Here is a 13,308-nt window from a genome sequence, read left to right as displayed (position 1 = left end):
ATTTACAAAATGGGTATCAGTTTGTTCAGCATCGTGGCTTTAAATCGCACAAGTCTCATCAAATATCTGGTGTGCCTCAAGAATCTATACTCTTTGTTCTTTTTGTAAACGACATCATGGTTGATCTACAAGTACACCATTTAATGTATGCAGATGACCTTAAGCTATTTTGCGAAATAAACACCATTGCCGACTGCTACACTGAAAAAACGCTATCATGTTCCCAATTATTTGCCTATTCAACCAATGACACACTATGCTCAGTATTCCTCGGACATAGCTTTGTTCGGTTCAAACATAACCTTGTTATTGAAAACTAAAATTAACATTTCATTGTTTTAATTATAAACTTCTTTTGAAAATCATTAACGATTCAATGGAATACTATTATTCTTTATACTATTAACAATTATTGTTTTAGTATTAAACTATCGTTCAGTAAATTATAAGATATTTTGACAGTTAGTTGACAGCTTGTTGACAGCTGTAAGCTGATGACTACATAATTTTATAACATATTTATATTCACTTATCTAAAAAACTTGAAGTTATAAACAAAAAATAATTTTTTGACTTTATTACCGGACTTTGAAGAATTGTTGACAGCTAAATGACAGCTGCCGATAGTCATTGTTATTGATTTGATATCGTCTTTGAACTTATCGAACTAAAAAAAAAGAAAGATAAAACATAAAAAAACAAGTTTTTGGCTTTATTATAGCACATTGACAGCTATTTGACAGCTGCCAACTGTCAATTTTGAAAATCTAACAACAGATCTGAATTCAGCAACCTCAAAAATATAAACCTAGATAATAAAAAAAATTAAATAGGCTATTTCAAAAGTCTATACACACTGCGCATATACAGGTACATAAATCCGTGGAGGATATTCGGAGCTTTAAAGCTCTGTACCGGCCAAACTATCCATTTTTGAGCTTTGTGGCCATTGAGACAATTGACCAGTATGACGAATTCTATCACATATCAAAAATTCAGCGAATTTGACCGGGACCCAATTTCCATAAGATTTGTGCGGGGTCCTTTGGGCATTTATTTTTAGATTTTCATAAAGAACAAAAAAAAAATTGGGCCAAATTTCATTAATATATCTGTACGTGTTTGGAAAATGTTAATTAAAAATTCTAATCAGGAACCAACTTTTCAAACCCAGTATCTCGAAAACGAGGCGGTTTACGATACATGTTTCTATAGAATTTTCGTCTTATTTTGAGGTCTAGAAAACGCAGTTAAATTTATGGTACTATTTTTAGAATCACCTTGTATATTTAAATTAAATTAAATTTCAAAAATTTGTACTGCCCACTCAGTAACTACGCCACAATAGTGTATTTTAAATTCACAAGTGCATATATATGTAAGTGCAGTTATATTTAAAAAAATACGTATATTTCGTAAGTTTCTTTACTGAAAACCTTTGTTTGTTTGACCGTTTCTTGTACCTGTTTGTGCGTTTTACTTCGGCATCTGAAAATATTCAGGTGGCATGAGACATAACATTTTTATTATTTGATAAGCTTCAAAATGTTGTGCTGTTGGATGTGTATTTTAAATAAATAAATAAATAAATAGAATAAGAATCCGAGTTTGCCTATTCCAAAAAAACATTGCTAAATTCAGGGGAACAACAAACATACAAAAAAAAACGAAAAATTACCCATTTTTCAACATAATTTTCCATGTAACATTGAAAGTAAGCCCTAAATAAAAAAGTCATTCTTTATTTTTTGTTTTTTTTTGACGGTTTTCTATAAAGTTACAATAACTGCGATTCAAAAAAAGTTAAATTTTGCGTTAACAATAGGCGAAAAATAGTAGAAAATCATATGTATATTTGGAGCAATTTTTAAAATAAATAGATACTTATAAATATTGATGAAGCTTTGTGAACAAATATTAAAAATTATGTCAGTTCTACCCTAATAATTATGCAACATCAAATATCTGGTGTGCTGCTAACTTTACGCTTCTGTATCTCAGAATCTACACAGTAGAATGCTGTCATATTTAGCTAAAAAGCAAGGGGTTACGACGTAGTTTTGAAAAATAATTGTTTATAAAGTAAAATGTTGAACAAATTAAAAAAAATCTAAATGGTTATGAAAGTGTAAAAATAGGTATAAACAGAAAATAAAGAATGATTTTTTATTTAGGGCTTACTTTCAATGTTACAAGGAAAAATATGTCGAAAAACGGATAATTTTTCGTTCTTTTTGTATGTTTGTTGTTCCCCTGAATTTAGCATTGGTTTTTTGGAACAGGCAAACTCGGATTCTTATTCTACATAATATTTGGGGTTTTTCTGTTCAACAAAATAGTTGACAACATAAACGCCAAAGTCTACTTTTACTGCTCTAACGCCTGGGCTATTTTAAATATTAGTGCTTGTACTTTTACTTAATTTTGAAAGATTGAAGTCAAACACCATATAGGTATAACTTTATCGCGTTTTTTATCACTTTAGGAACATTTTCAGACTCAATTTGAATTAGATTAATACCTTTCAAGGTTATGTCTGAAACTGTTTGATTCACAAAGAATTTTTTGTTGCAAATTAATAACAATTCCATAAAATAATCGACTTGCAAATTTTTCAGGTACAGCAAAGGACAAACTTCTACGCCACTGAATTTTCCACACTTTCAATGTTTACATTGTATTTAACACTTTAAATTTTCTCTTTTTTTAATCTTCACCGAATTCTTTCTGAATTGTCCAGTACTGTGGTAACTTTATTTTTCGCCAAACAGTTCCTCGAAATTATTATTTTATTAATAAAATTAATGTTATTTTTTTAGCAATGGATGATCTCCGCCATTTTATTTATTATTAAGTACAATCTAACTTAAAAAATGTGTCGAACTATGTTCTATGTTATTTAGGTCCTTTAAATTAGAGGCATTTTTATGAAAAACTAAGTAACATGTCTTTATATCTTAAACGCAAACATACGTACAATATAAATACATCGAGATTTACCATTGCATTTCAGTTTATAAACCCCACACTTTTCCTAATTGTGTGTTGGATCTTTATATTTTCCCTAAGGACTTAAATATTTAAAACCAACAGTACAGCATTTATTAAAAATGCTAGCAATTCTGTAGGAGGCAGGGAAAATATACGTAATATTAAAGAGCTTTTCATTTTCTTTAATATTCGATAAAATATTACGTATATAACGGTTGTTTTTTTTTAATCTAAAACTTTCAAATATCTCGAGAAATAAGCACCCTACGAAAACAATGTTAATAATCAGAATTTAATTATTCCGCGGGGGAAATACGCTAGTGCTAAAATTGGTCTAGCTTCCCCCCACCCTCCCTTGTATGTGGGGAGGAAGTAATTTTAAAATCTTAAATAGGATCCCCTAATAGCTATAGAAAAAAATGTAAGTGGCTGGTGGATAAACTACTTTTAACGTAACTAGGAACAACGGCGGCGTGGACATAGTAGTTTTCTGTTCCCTTTGGAGTGTTTAATTTAAATGACTTGGTTCTTAAAAGTTATTTCTTTATTTAGACATTTATTTGGTGTTTTTCCAGTCACAAAAACACGAAGAAAGAAATAACACAAACGTTACATGTCAACATAATAAAATATAAAATAATTTTTAACAAAAGAAATACTATCTTTAAAATAAAATTAAAAAAAAATACCAAGTACCCCAAAAAGTCATTTGTTTAGTAATTGAAGATTTGACAAATAAAATTTGTTTGAAGACTAATTTTCATTATTTGTAGGAAAACGAGGTGTTTTTTATTGCAAATGTATTGCAGAATTACAGCGATATCTATCATGAATCTAAAAAAATGTTTCAGACAAATCCTACGCACTTTCAGCCATTGAATTCGAATCTGCTATAAAAAAATAGGGGTTTCTATTTAAAATTTTAAAATTACACCCCCATGCCATATACAACGAGGGGGAAATGGACTAATTTTAGCACAATTCCCTTTGTGGAGTGATTGAATTTTGAATATAGACATTTTTTTCGTAGTGTTTATTTCTCTGGATATTTGCGATCAAGTTTTAAGGTTAAAAAAATCACTTGCTATATTTCATTCAAAATCACTTTATTCTTCTGTTTATTGATTAATTTGTTTACGATATTTCTTAGAAAATTATGTGTAAACGCAATTTGTTTTACAACACTTTTATGAAAAGAGTAATTCGATAATGGATAATGGAATACTTAACACTTTGTTAGAGGCATTTTTGTACATAAAAGTAATTTTTTAATAATATATGACATGGGTAACTAAACAATTTATGTGATAAATTTCGGCGCGGAAGGAATAAAGTTGTTTGGGCGGATTCTAGATTATGCATCGGAAAACTGTCTCTATGGGCGAAGGTAATCTGGACGCTGATTTAATCCTTTTACCTGACAGGAAGTAAATTTCCGATAATCCTGGTTGTAATCTGGGCGCCAAGAAATTTCCTCTAGTTGGCTTTAGTAACTGGGCGGTGTTTTCAGTTGGATAGTTAAGTTACCTGAATTGGGTCAAAGGTTGCTTTTATAAACTTACTTTTGCCTAGTTAGAACATCCCTTCTCGGAAAAAGAGATAGACAATACTTTGCGGCAGGTTGAATACGTTTAGTTGAGAAAAATGGAACACATGACTTATATAGGGTGTCCCTTAGTTCGTCTGCCAAACTCTACAGGGTGTTTCTTGGTAAACATTGACACAAAAACGTCAAATAAGTAAGCTTCCAGCTTTTCACAAAGATATAAAATACAATTTGCGGCATCTGCTCATTTGATCCAAATCCTTTTTTTCAGTGTATATTGAACAGGACTGGTTCTAGGTCTGTACCCTGAGGGACATCTTAATCTACTGTCTTAAAATACTTCTTATATTATCAATTAGAGTCTGTTGTTTTCGGTTTCGGAATAATTCGACGTCAATGTTAAAATAACCCTCTGTAAAACTTATTTTGTCTAAAAACTAATCTTAATAACTTACTGTGGATAACTATATAAAATTCATTTGCCAAGTCAATAAAAATACATAGGCATGGACAACTTTTATATAAGGATTTATATTCATATTTAATTAATCTTGCCAATGTATATTCAGTTGATAGACCCAGTCTTAAAACCAAATTACTGTATAAAAGTATTTTGTGTGAATCTGAAGAATCTATTATTCTCTTTATTATTTTTTCAAACACTGTAGCTATATTACTTAATAGAGTCTGTAATTTTATACTTCGTCTTTATTACCTTTTTTATGTAACGGTTTTATTAAGGAATGTCTTAATAAATATACCTGCTCTTAAGGAAATAGTTATAATAATAATAATAATAACAGTGGAGTACTGATATCACACAATTTTCATTATAATGCTTCTGAAAATTCGTTGCTTATAAGGACACACCGAATTCGACGAGTTTTTCAAAATATCAACATTGATATTCTGAATAATGTTAACACCACATTTGAACGACGTGTAGAGCTATGTCTAAACCAAGATGGCCGTCATTTTGAACATTTATTGTAAAATTAAATATTTGATTTATTTTCGTATCTACTTTGTTATTTTATTTCCATTTAATAAATAAACTATGTTGTTATGTTCTATTAAGATTTTTTTATACACAAATATGTAGTATAATTAAATTATTTTATAGTATAGACAAGTTGACACAATGTGACAGTTTTTTCCAAAGCCATCTCGTGCGACCGAAAATAATAAAAATTAANAGATTTTATTTTGTGAGTGAAGATGATTAAAAAACGAGCGTAGCGAGTTTTTTAACTTTACGAACAAAATAAAATCACTTTTAACACGTATATCATACAATATTTTTTTTACAAAACTGTTAAAAGTGGGCTTTTTAATTCATTTTTTTACTAGTGTTAAAAGTAACTTACTTTTAACACGCGTGTCAAAAAAAGACATTTTTAACATCAAAAATGACAATTAAAAAGCCCACTTTTAACAGTTTTGTAGAAAAAAATGATTTTGAAATGCTCATTCCTTTCTGAGTAAATGTGGTGTCTTGAATTTTTTCGTTTGACGTACGGTTTTCGCATAAAAAATAAAATTCATTCATTTGCATCTTATTTACGAGAAAAAAAATTATGTAATTTTGAACAATAATTTATTTATTTAAGATAATAACTTTTAAACATTGAAATTATGAAATTACAGTAATCTACATACATTTTGGATTGGTAAAAGAAAATTACCCTGGCGTGACAATTTTCTTCAAAAATATTCAATACAAAACCTGTATAGACGCAAAAATGGCAAAAATAATAAAATTGTTTATATATCAGAAAATACATCTCGATGAATAGAAGGCGTGTACCAAATTTGAAAAAATATCTAGGGTAATATCAAAGTTATCACAAAAAAAAGTTTTTTCATAAAACTTTAGCACCCTGTAGTTCAAAGGTTAAGACTTTTAGGATATATGTTCATATGAAGTTTTTTTCTAAAAATGGACCCAAGAATAACTTCCTTAAATATTAGCACGTTATTAAGAAACACTCTGTATAGAATTTTCTCAGAAATCCAACTGTTTAAAAATATACAGGGTAAAAACGTAATGTTTGGCGTGTCCCGTTTTTACTCATCGCCCTGTATATATGAAATTAATTTTGTAGTTTAGGTGTCTTGATTCTGAACAACTTTTATATAAACTTTTTTTCTGTATTATAAGTAACAAAGGAGTTAGTGTACTTTCTCACACTAATGGCCCACCCTGTATGTGGAAATTAAAAAACAAATTGGATTTATAGTAAATTTAAAATAAATAGTTTATGAGAATAAAGGAATTTTTGTAGGAACAAGGGTGCCAGACGTGAACTGATCCCTTCGTCCCTTCATAATGTATAAAGAAATTATTCAATTTCTAAAACCCTTAAAAGCGTATGGTACTGGATCCCTTGACAGGCAATGATTTATTACTTTGCATCGAATATGATCCTACTATAGGTATGTATAATAACAGAATTTATTGGTACAGTATAAATGTCAACAAAAGTACCACGTCCCATAAAGTTGATTTAATCCCCCGAATCGAGAGAAGACCGTTCTTGGTGGAAGCACCCCTCCTCGTCGAGCACCGAAACGGATATTCTGTTCGATACAGTTCAGGCCGAGGTCCCCGAGATAACATTATGATCAACAATAATTTATTGTCGCCGCCTGGATAATAAACTAATTATGTAATTAATTTATTCCTGCTGGAATTCCATTTATGGGTTACAAGTTAATATATTCGACGATAAGCGCCGAGATTTATTAAGATCATCTCCGGGTCACCCCTGTGGAGCCGGTAGGGGCGCAAAAACATGGCGTCGGACCTTCGCATTTCAGCGAAAAGATAATATCGCGCCCGTCGCCGTGTCCGTATTGAATAAATATTTATCTCCGGGTCAGCTTCATTTCAATGTCAATTAATTTAGCTCGGAGGGGCAACTATTATTTTCGGGACCGTCTTAGGTTGGAAATAGTCAACCCATATTGCGAAATCATTTAAGGAGGTTTATCGGGTACGGAGGTACGTTTAAAGTCTAACGAAAGTTTCTGTAGATTCGCTAGTGATTAAAGTAGTAAGCCTTTTGATTTGGCAACGTTGCACTTGGCTGGCGCGCTCGTCTCGGCGTTCGGTCCCTCCTGTTCGATCATTATGTTTGTTTGGACACCTGCGAATTCCAAATAATACGCTACCTCGAGACCGCGGCGTTGCCGCTATCACGCATATGGAGGATAAGTCAGTCAACGACAGCAGCTTGAAGGAGAATTATTATAAATTATGTATCTTACAAGTACCTAATCGATTTCTACGAGCGGTCATACGGTTCCTTAGATATCGGTTTCCTATTTATACAAGTTGCTGTGGAAACTGTTCGTCAATTTTTGCGCATTCTAAGTGGAAAGAACAAATAAATCTGCATTCTCATAAGACTGTACTAAATCCTGAAAAATTATTTTATTAATATCTCGTCTCGTAGGTATCCAAACTAGTCATAATTTTTTTTGAGGATATTCCTCATATTGATAAGCTTATATTAATTTAATTATGAATTTTTGTTCGTCAATTCCAATTCAGATAAACCTCCTTAATAGGTAGCGAAGAATACGATAAAAATATCACAGTTGATCCTTAGAGCCTTTGTTTATTTAAAAACTTACAACTCCAGAAGATAGCTCCAGTTTATGGAACAGGGCATACGCAGTATGTACAGAAAATAATTATGATGTTTAAAATAGACGCGTTTAATATCCTAAAATGGTAAATAGTAGTGTAAAAATTTACACAAATTTCTTACAATTGAGACACATTGATTGCTATCTAAAAAAAAATAAGGTGGATCTTTCATAAACTAATGCAAAAAATTAAAGAGTTAAAAGAATTTCCGAAATTCTTCCGTGATTTTTGACAGACTGTGTTTAGGTGAAAAATGGTCGTATGGGGAATTAGAAAAAAGTATTTTGAAGCGCTAAGATTCTAGTTTTTAGATCTTTCGGTCGAAATTTTTTAGGAGCTACGGTTATCATGCAATTCTAAGAAATAGCGCGATAAGAAAATTTTGCAATTTTTTTTCCACGAACTTGGAAACATTTTTTTCTAATCTAAGCAATTACATGGACCAAATAGCTTGTTTATTCAGCTTCAATTTAGACAAATAGTCGTACAGATAATTGAAGGGCAGTTTCGAAAACTGGAATAAATTTCCTATAACATACTGCCGCGACTTTTCGGAATATTTTTTTTTATATTTTACACAAATTTAAAGAATCAGGAAAAATAGGGTAATTTATGTTTTTTAGAAAATTGACGGCTAAATTAGAAATAATCACTAAATGACAAATGTGGATCATGACTTTTACAGTTCAATATACCCAGAAGAACCCTGTGAAGTTTCATCTCGATTTAGCGAACCGTTTCTTTGTTTCAAACAGTCAAACTTTTGAAAAAAAATAAATTGTCACGTTTTTTGAGCTTAAACTAGAGTTTCTGATTTCTCGGCCTACTTTTTTTCTCGGGAGTCGAGAATTCTCGACTAGAAATTCCCGGGAATTCTCGAATTCTCGAGAAATTTCTAAAACTTAAAAAAGTCATAATTTTGGTATTGCAATGCGAAATATAAACATGCTATTATACTTAACAATCATCATTAACATTTATTATTTATTCAGTATTTTTATTAATTACTTATATGTTTCTACTTCTATTAACAAAACTAAATTCAACTTTGAGTACCTTATTCTTAAAAACCTTTAACTTGTATTTTTATTAAACACTTTCATTATACTTATGTTTATTTCAATGTTTTTGAATCGTAGATTTCTTCCAATAATTATTAATAATCATTAATCATGCAGTCTTCTAATTAAACAAATAGTAAATAAGGAATTTAACCGAAGAAATCTTAAAAAAAAACAAGCTTTAATTTAAAGATACAGAAGCGTTGTTCCTATTAATTTATTACGTATAATCACAATCTTTTAATTAACAAAACAAAAATAAAATAATCAACTAAAGGAACAGGAACTAAATATTTTCAGAATCAACATCAACATTAGGTATCTGCTTATAATAAAATTTCTACACAGACTTATAACTAGGTACAGGGTGATTCACTATATTTTGACCCCCCCTTNAATCGTCAAAGTAAACTAGCCTTAAAAACTTAAAATAAATAAATCATGAGCTAGTCGAGAAACCACTTTAACCGCTCAGTTATTTGTCGAGAAACGAATTGAACGCATGAACCAAACGAACTCCAATCAAGAACTTAAGACGCGCGTGATTTTTAAATTTCTCGATTTCTCGACACTTTTTTCTCGTCTTGATACATACATTTACATACATACATTTTTTCTCGTCTCGATACATACATACATAGGTATTGCATTGTCGAAACCAAGAGAGTTGCACTAGACCAAATTTGGAGAGGACATAGCTAATACAATACGAAACATCGCCTTAATGTTAAAGCTGCCACCGCCGTTCTTGGTGATAAAAAGTATTTGGAACTATTGAAGAAAACAAAATCCAATTGTTTCCATCATGATTCGGCTTTTCCGTCCTATGCTTCTGTTCAATCAACTTTTAATTAAATTAGATTTCGACCTCGATTCATACCGTTTTTTCAAACAAATTTCTAATAAATTTTTGTGCAGTCTGTAATCACTTAAAAATAGTTTTGTTGAAAACTAGAATATTAGAGCTTCAAAATGCTTTTTTTAAATTTCCTATACACCCTCTTCTGGGCGTTGAAATGTCAATTCTCATACAAAGTCGAGTAGGGTGTGTATTCATGTTTTCTGGGCCACTAAGAACGAAGAAGACCACCAAAAATGAATGAAGCCCCCTCGTTACCCCCTAGCGTCACTTTACCACCCCATACACCCCTTTAGGGGGTTGAAATGTCAATTTTCATACAAAGTCGAGTGGGTTGTGTTTGCCTACATTTTCTAATCGGGGTACCAGTGCTAGAAGATTAGCCACAAAATTTTAAGTGTATCACATGCTGTCAAGCAATAATCAAATATGTCAAGTAAGTAATAGTTATTGTCGTAGTCACCCTAGAAAAACGGATCATTTAATTCAGCCACACGAAGTGTACCCATTCCCATATAGACCACCCCGTGCCGCAAACTGCCGACAATTGTTGGTTCCCTGCATCGCACGCCGTGTGACAATGCGCCGCCAACTGGCATTTCAATTATATTTTGTTTCATTTTCCTCATGTGTTCAGTGCGTTATTCACGTGTTCCCATCTGTGACGCTGGGCCGTCGCGACCGACAATACAGTCGCTTATGGCTGTGATAGTGGCGTCCCGGCGCGCCTCGGTGCGGTTACGGACGCCAGGGCCAAAAGCCTTTGAGGTTGCAGCGGCGCCCCCGTTTCTGTTGTTCCGGGTTATTATTTTTGAAGAGAAGAGCCGTATGGGGTGCATTGTGATGTTTTGGCCTCTGGAATGTATAAGAGAAAGGAATACATTTTCGAAACATTGGTAAAAACCTAATGAAAGAAGAACTGTCAGAGTTTGGAGATTTCAGGGGATACATTAGCTGAAACAAAGTAGACAATAAGTGATTAAAAGCATCACGTCGTTTTACCTTATACAGGGTGTTTTGGAAAAAGGTACCAAGGAAGTATCATCTGTTTTTAGGATACAAGACGTCAGATAATCAAATTTTAGCTAAATTTTTTCAGAAATACAACACAATATACGTTCAAGGATCCTAAATATTTCAGTTTTTTAGTTTTTGACCGTCTGCTAGAGGCATAATTTTTTTGAGGTTAGGTCTATTACGGTGCATGTGATAATAGGGTTGTGTATAGGTGTTACGATGTCAATTGGAACCTGTAAAGCTTAAAGCACAGGATCGTATGCACTTCTCCTGAAATTTCTTCTTATGCTTAGACCATGATGTGTCTCGTAATTTATACTCGAATTCGGCGAGTCCGGTATTGGTAAACTAGTCCGCCTGATGTAGAATAGACGGCGGCGCGCTGGTCATCAAAGCAAACCTGTATTGGTCCACTAGGTCGTAAATAATTTGCTTTGCCGCTTTGCCAGTGCCGTGCAGAGCATTGCTTGGCGGCTGTGGTATAATACGTATTATTATTTGTTAGTCGATATTATTATTTGCTCATATCGTAACCAGTAAAGGGGTAATATTTTTTAAAATAAATTTTATATGTAATTATCTAGGAATTTAGCGGAGGATAACGAAATAACTCGGGAAAATCCCCAAATAGTGGAACCGGTTTTTATCGAAAGTATAGAAACAAACTCAGAGTTTAAAAACAAAGATTTACACGTAAAAAGTCAACTTATTATATTAAATATATTGACATGAAATCAGATGTGAGGGAGCAAATTAAAATTTAAATTAAATTTCTATTTAAAAGACAAAGCGGTAAAGATAATGGTTGAAATGGTTATTATAAAATTAAGAAAATATTTGATTAAAAAAATTGTTGTTAGTATTGAATAAGTAGTAGGAATCATCGGATTATTAGAATAGTATAAATTTCAAAATTCAAATATAAAAATAATTATAATTTTGGTCAGATAGAGCATATGCCAAGAAGTTGTTAGAAAACATAACTAAAAGTAATTCAAATTCATAAGTGACAGATATCTAATAAAAGTTAAAATGTCAGAGTGCTCATAAATAGTTATAATATAAGGTAAAATACTAATTAGGAAAATATATTAAGGTTTAAAGAAAAATTTGTATATCAATAAATCAATATGTCATAGAAATGTCAAAATTAAAGTGGGATTCACAAGGAATAAAGTAGTATATAGAAAAGTCAAATAAGAGTATAGAATGAGAAATATTTTGAAGTAGAATGTAAATGTGATTGTTAAGAAATTATAATAGGGCATAAGTGTAAAGGTTTAAGTGTAGTGAGGTGAGTGAAAAAGAAAAACGACAAGTAAAAAGAAAGCAAAATCTGATATGTGGAAAGGCCTTAACAAGGGAGAAACCAAAAATCAAGGTAGTGAAAAAGAAAAAATAAATTATTGATTAGTTACGAATTAATTTGGGTGAAAAAGTCAGATATTGTAGAAAGATATTAAAGAACCCGGAAAACAAGAGAATCTTTTATCGAGAGAGTGTTAAAGAAATAAAGAAAAAGAAACCAGCAGAAGCAGTAGAAAGAAAGCGGACCAGCAGCAACAGCAGCAGAAAAAAAAACACACCATCAGCACCAGCAGCAGAGAGAAAGCGGTAGCAGCTTCCGAGAGAAAGAAGTATAACAGCAGGCAAGTCCCAGGAAACCAGATAAATAAGAGGCCTAGTAGTAGCAGTAGCAGAGAGAAAGTGGAAGTGGTAGAAGGAGCAGGTCCCAAGAAATTCGTCAGAAACCGGTATAGCCGACAGTGTCCAAAAAGCTATTGAGACAGGAAAAAAAAGGAATTAAACAAATAATACGTATAAAAAAGGTACCTTTCATTTTCGTAGACAATTTGTGCACAAATTAAAAGTAAAATTCGATTGAAAGTTTTCAGAAATTCAAAGATTTCAATGTTTAACAAATTTAATTCAGATATATAGCAAGCATCATAAAAATTTGGCCAAGCATTTTAGATTTATAAATATTAAGATTAGTGATAAGTTGTAACATATTAAAACAAGAAATTATACGAGAAAATTGAAAGTACATATAGAAAGCAACCAGTAATACAGTTATTTCAGGAAATTAGCCAAATCAAAACAAATTATTGTTGTAAGTGTTCAAGACATTGTAAAAAACTTCAAAATATTTGATAGTGTGTGACATTTCTAAACTGAA

This window comes from Anoplophora glabripennis, unplaced genomic scaffold (assembly GCF_000390285.2).
Source record: "Anoplophora glabripennis isolate ALB-LARVAE unplaced genomic scaffold, Agla_2.0 scaffold38, whole genome shotgun sequence".
NCBI classification, from domain to species: Eukaryota; Metazoa; Arthropoda; class Insecta; order Coleoptera; family Cerambycidae; genus Anoplophora; species Anoplophora glabripennis.
Note: the sequence above shows the minus strand (reverse complement) of the source record.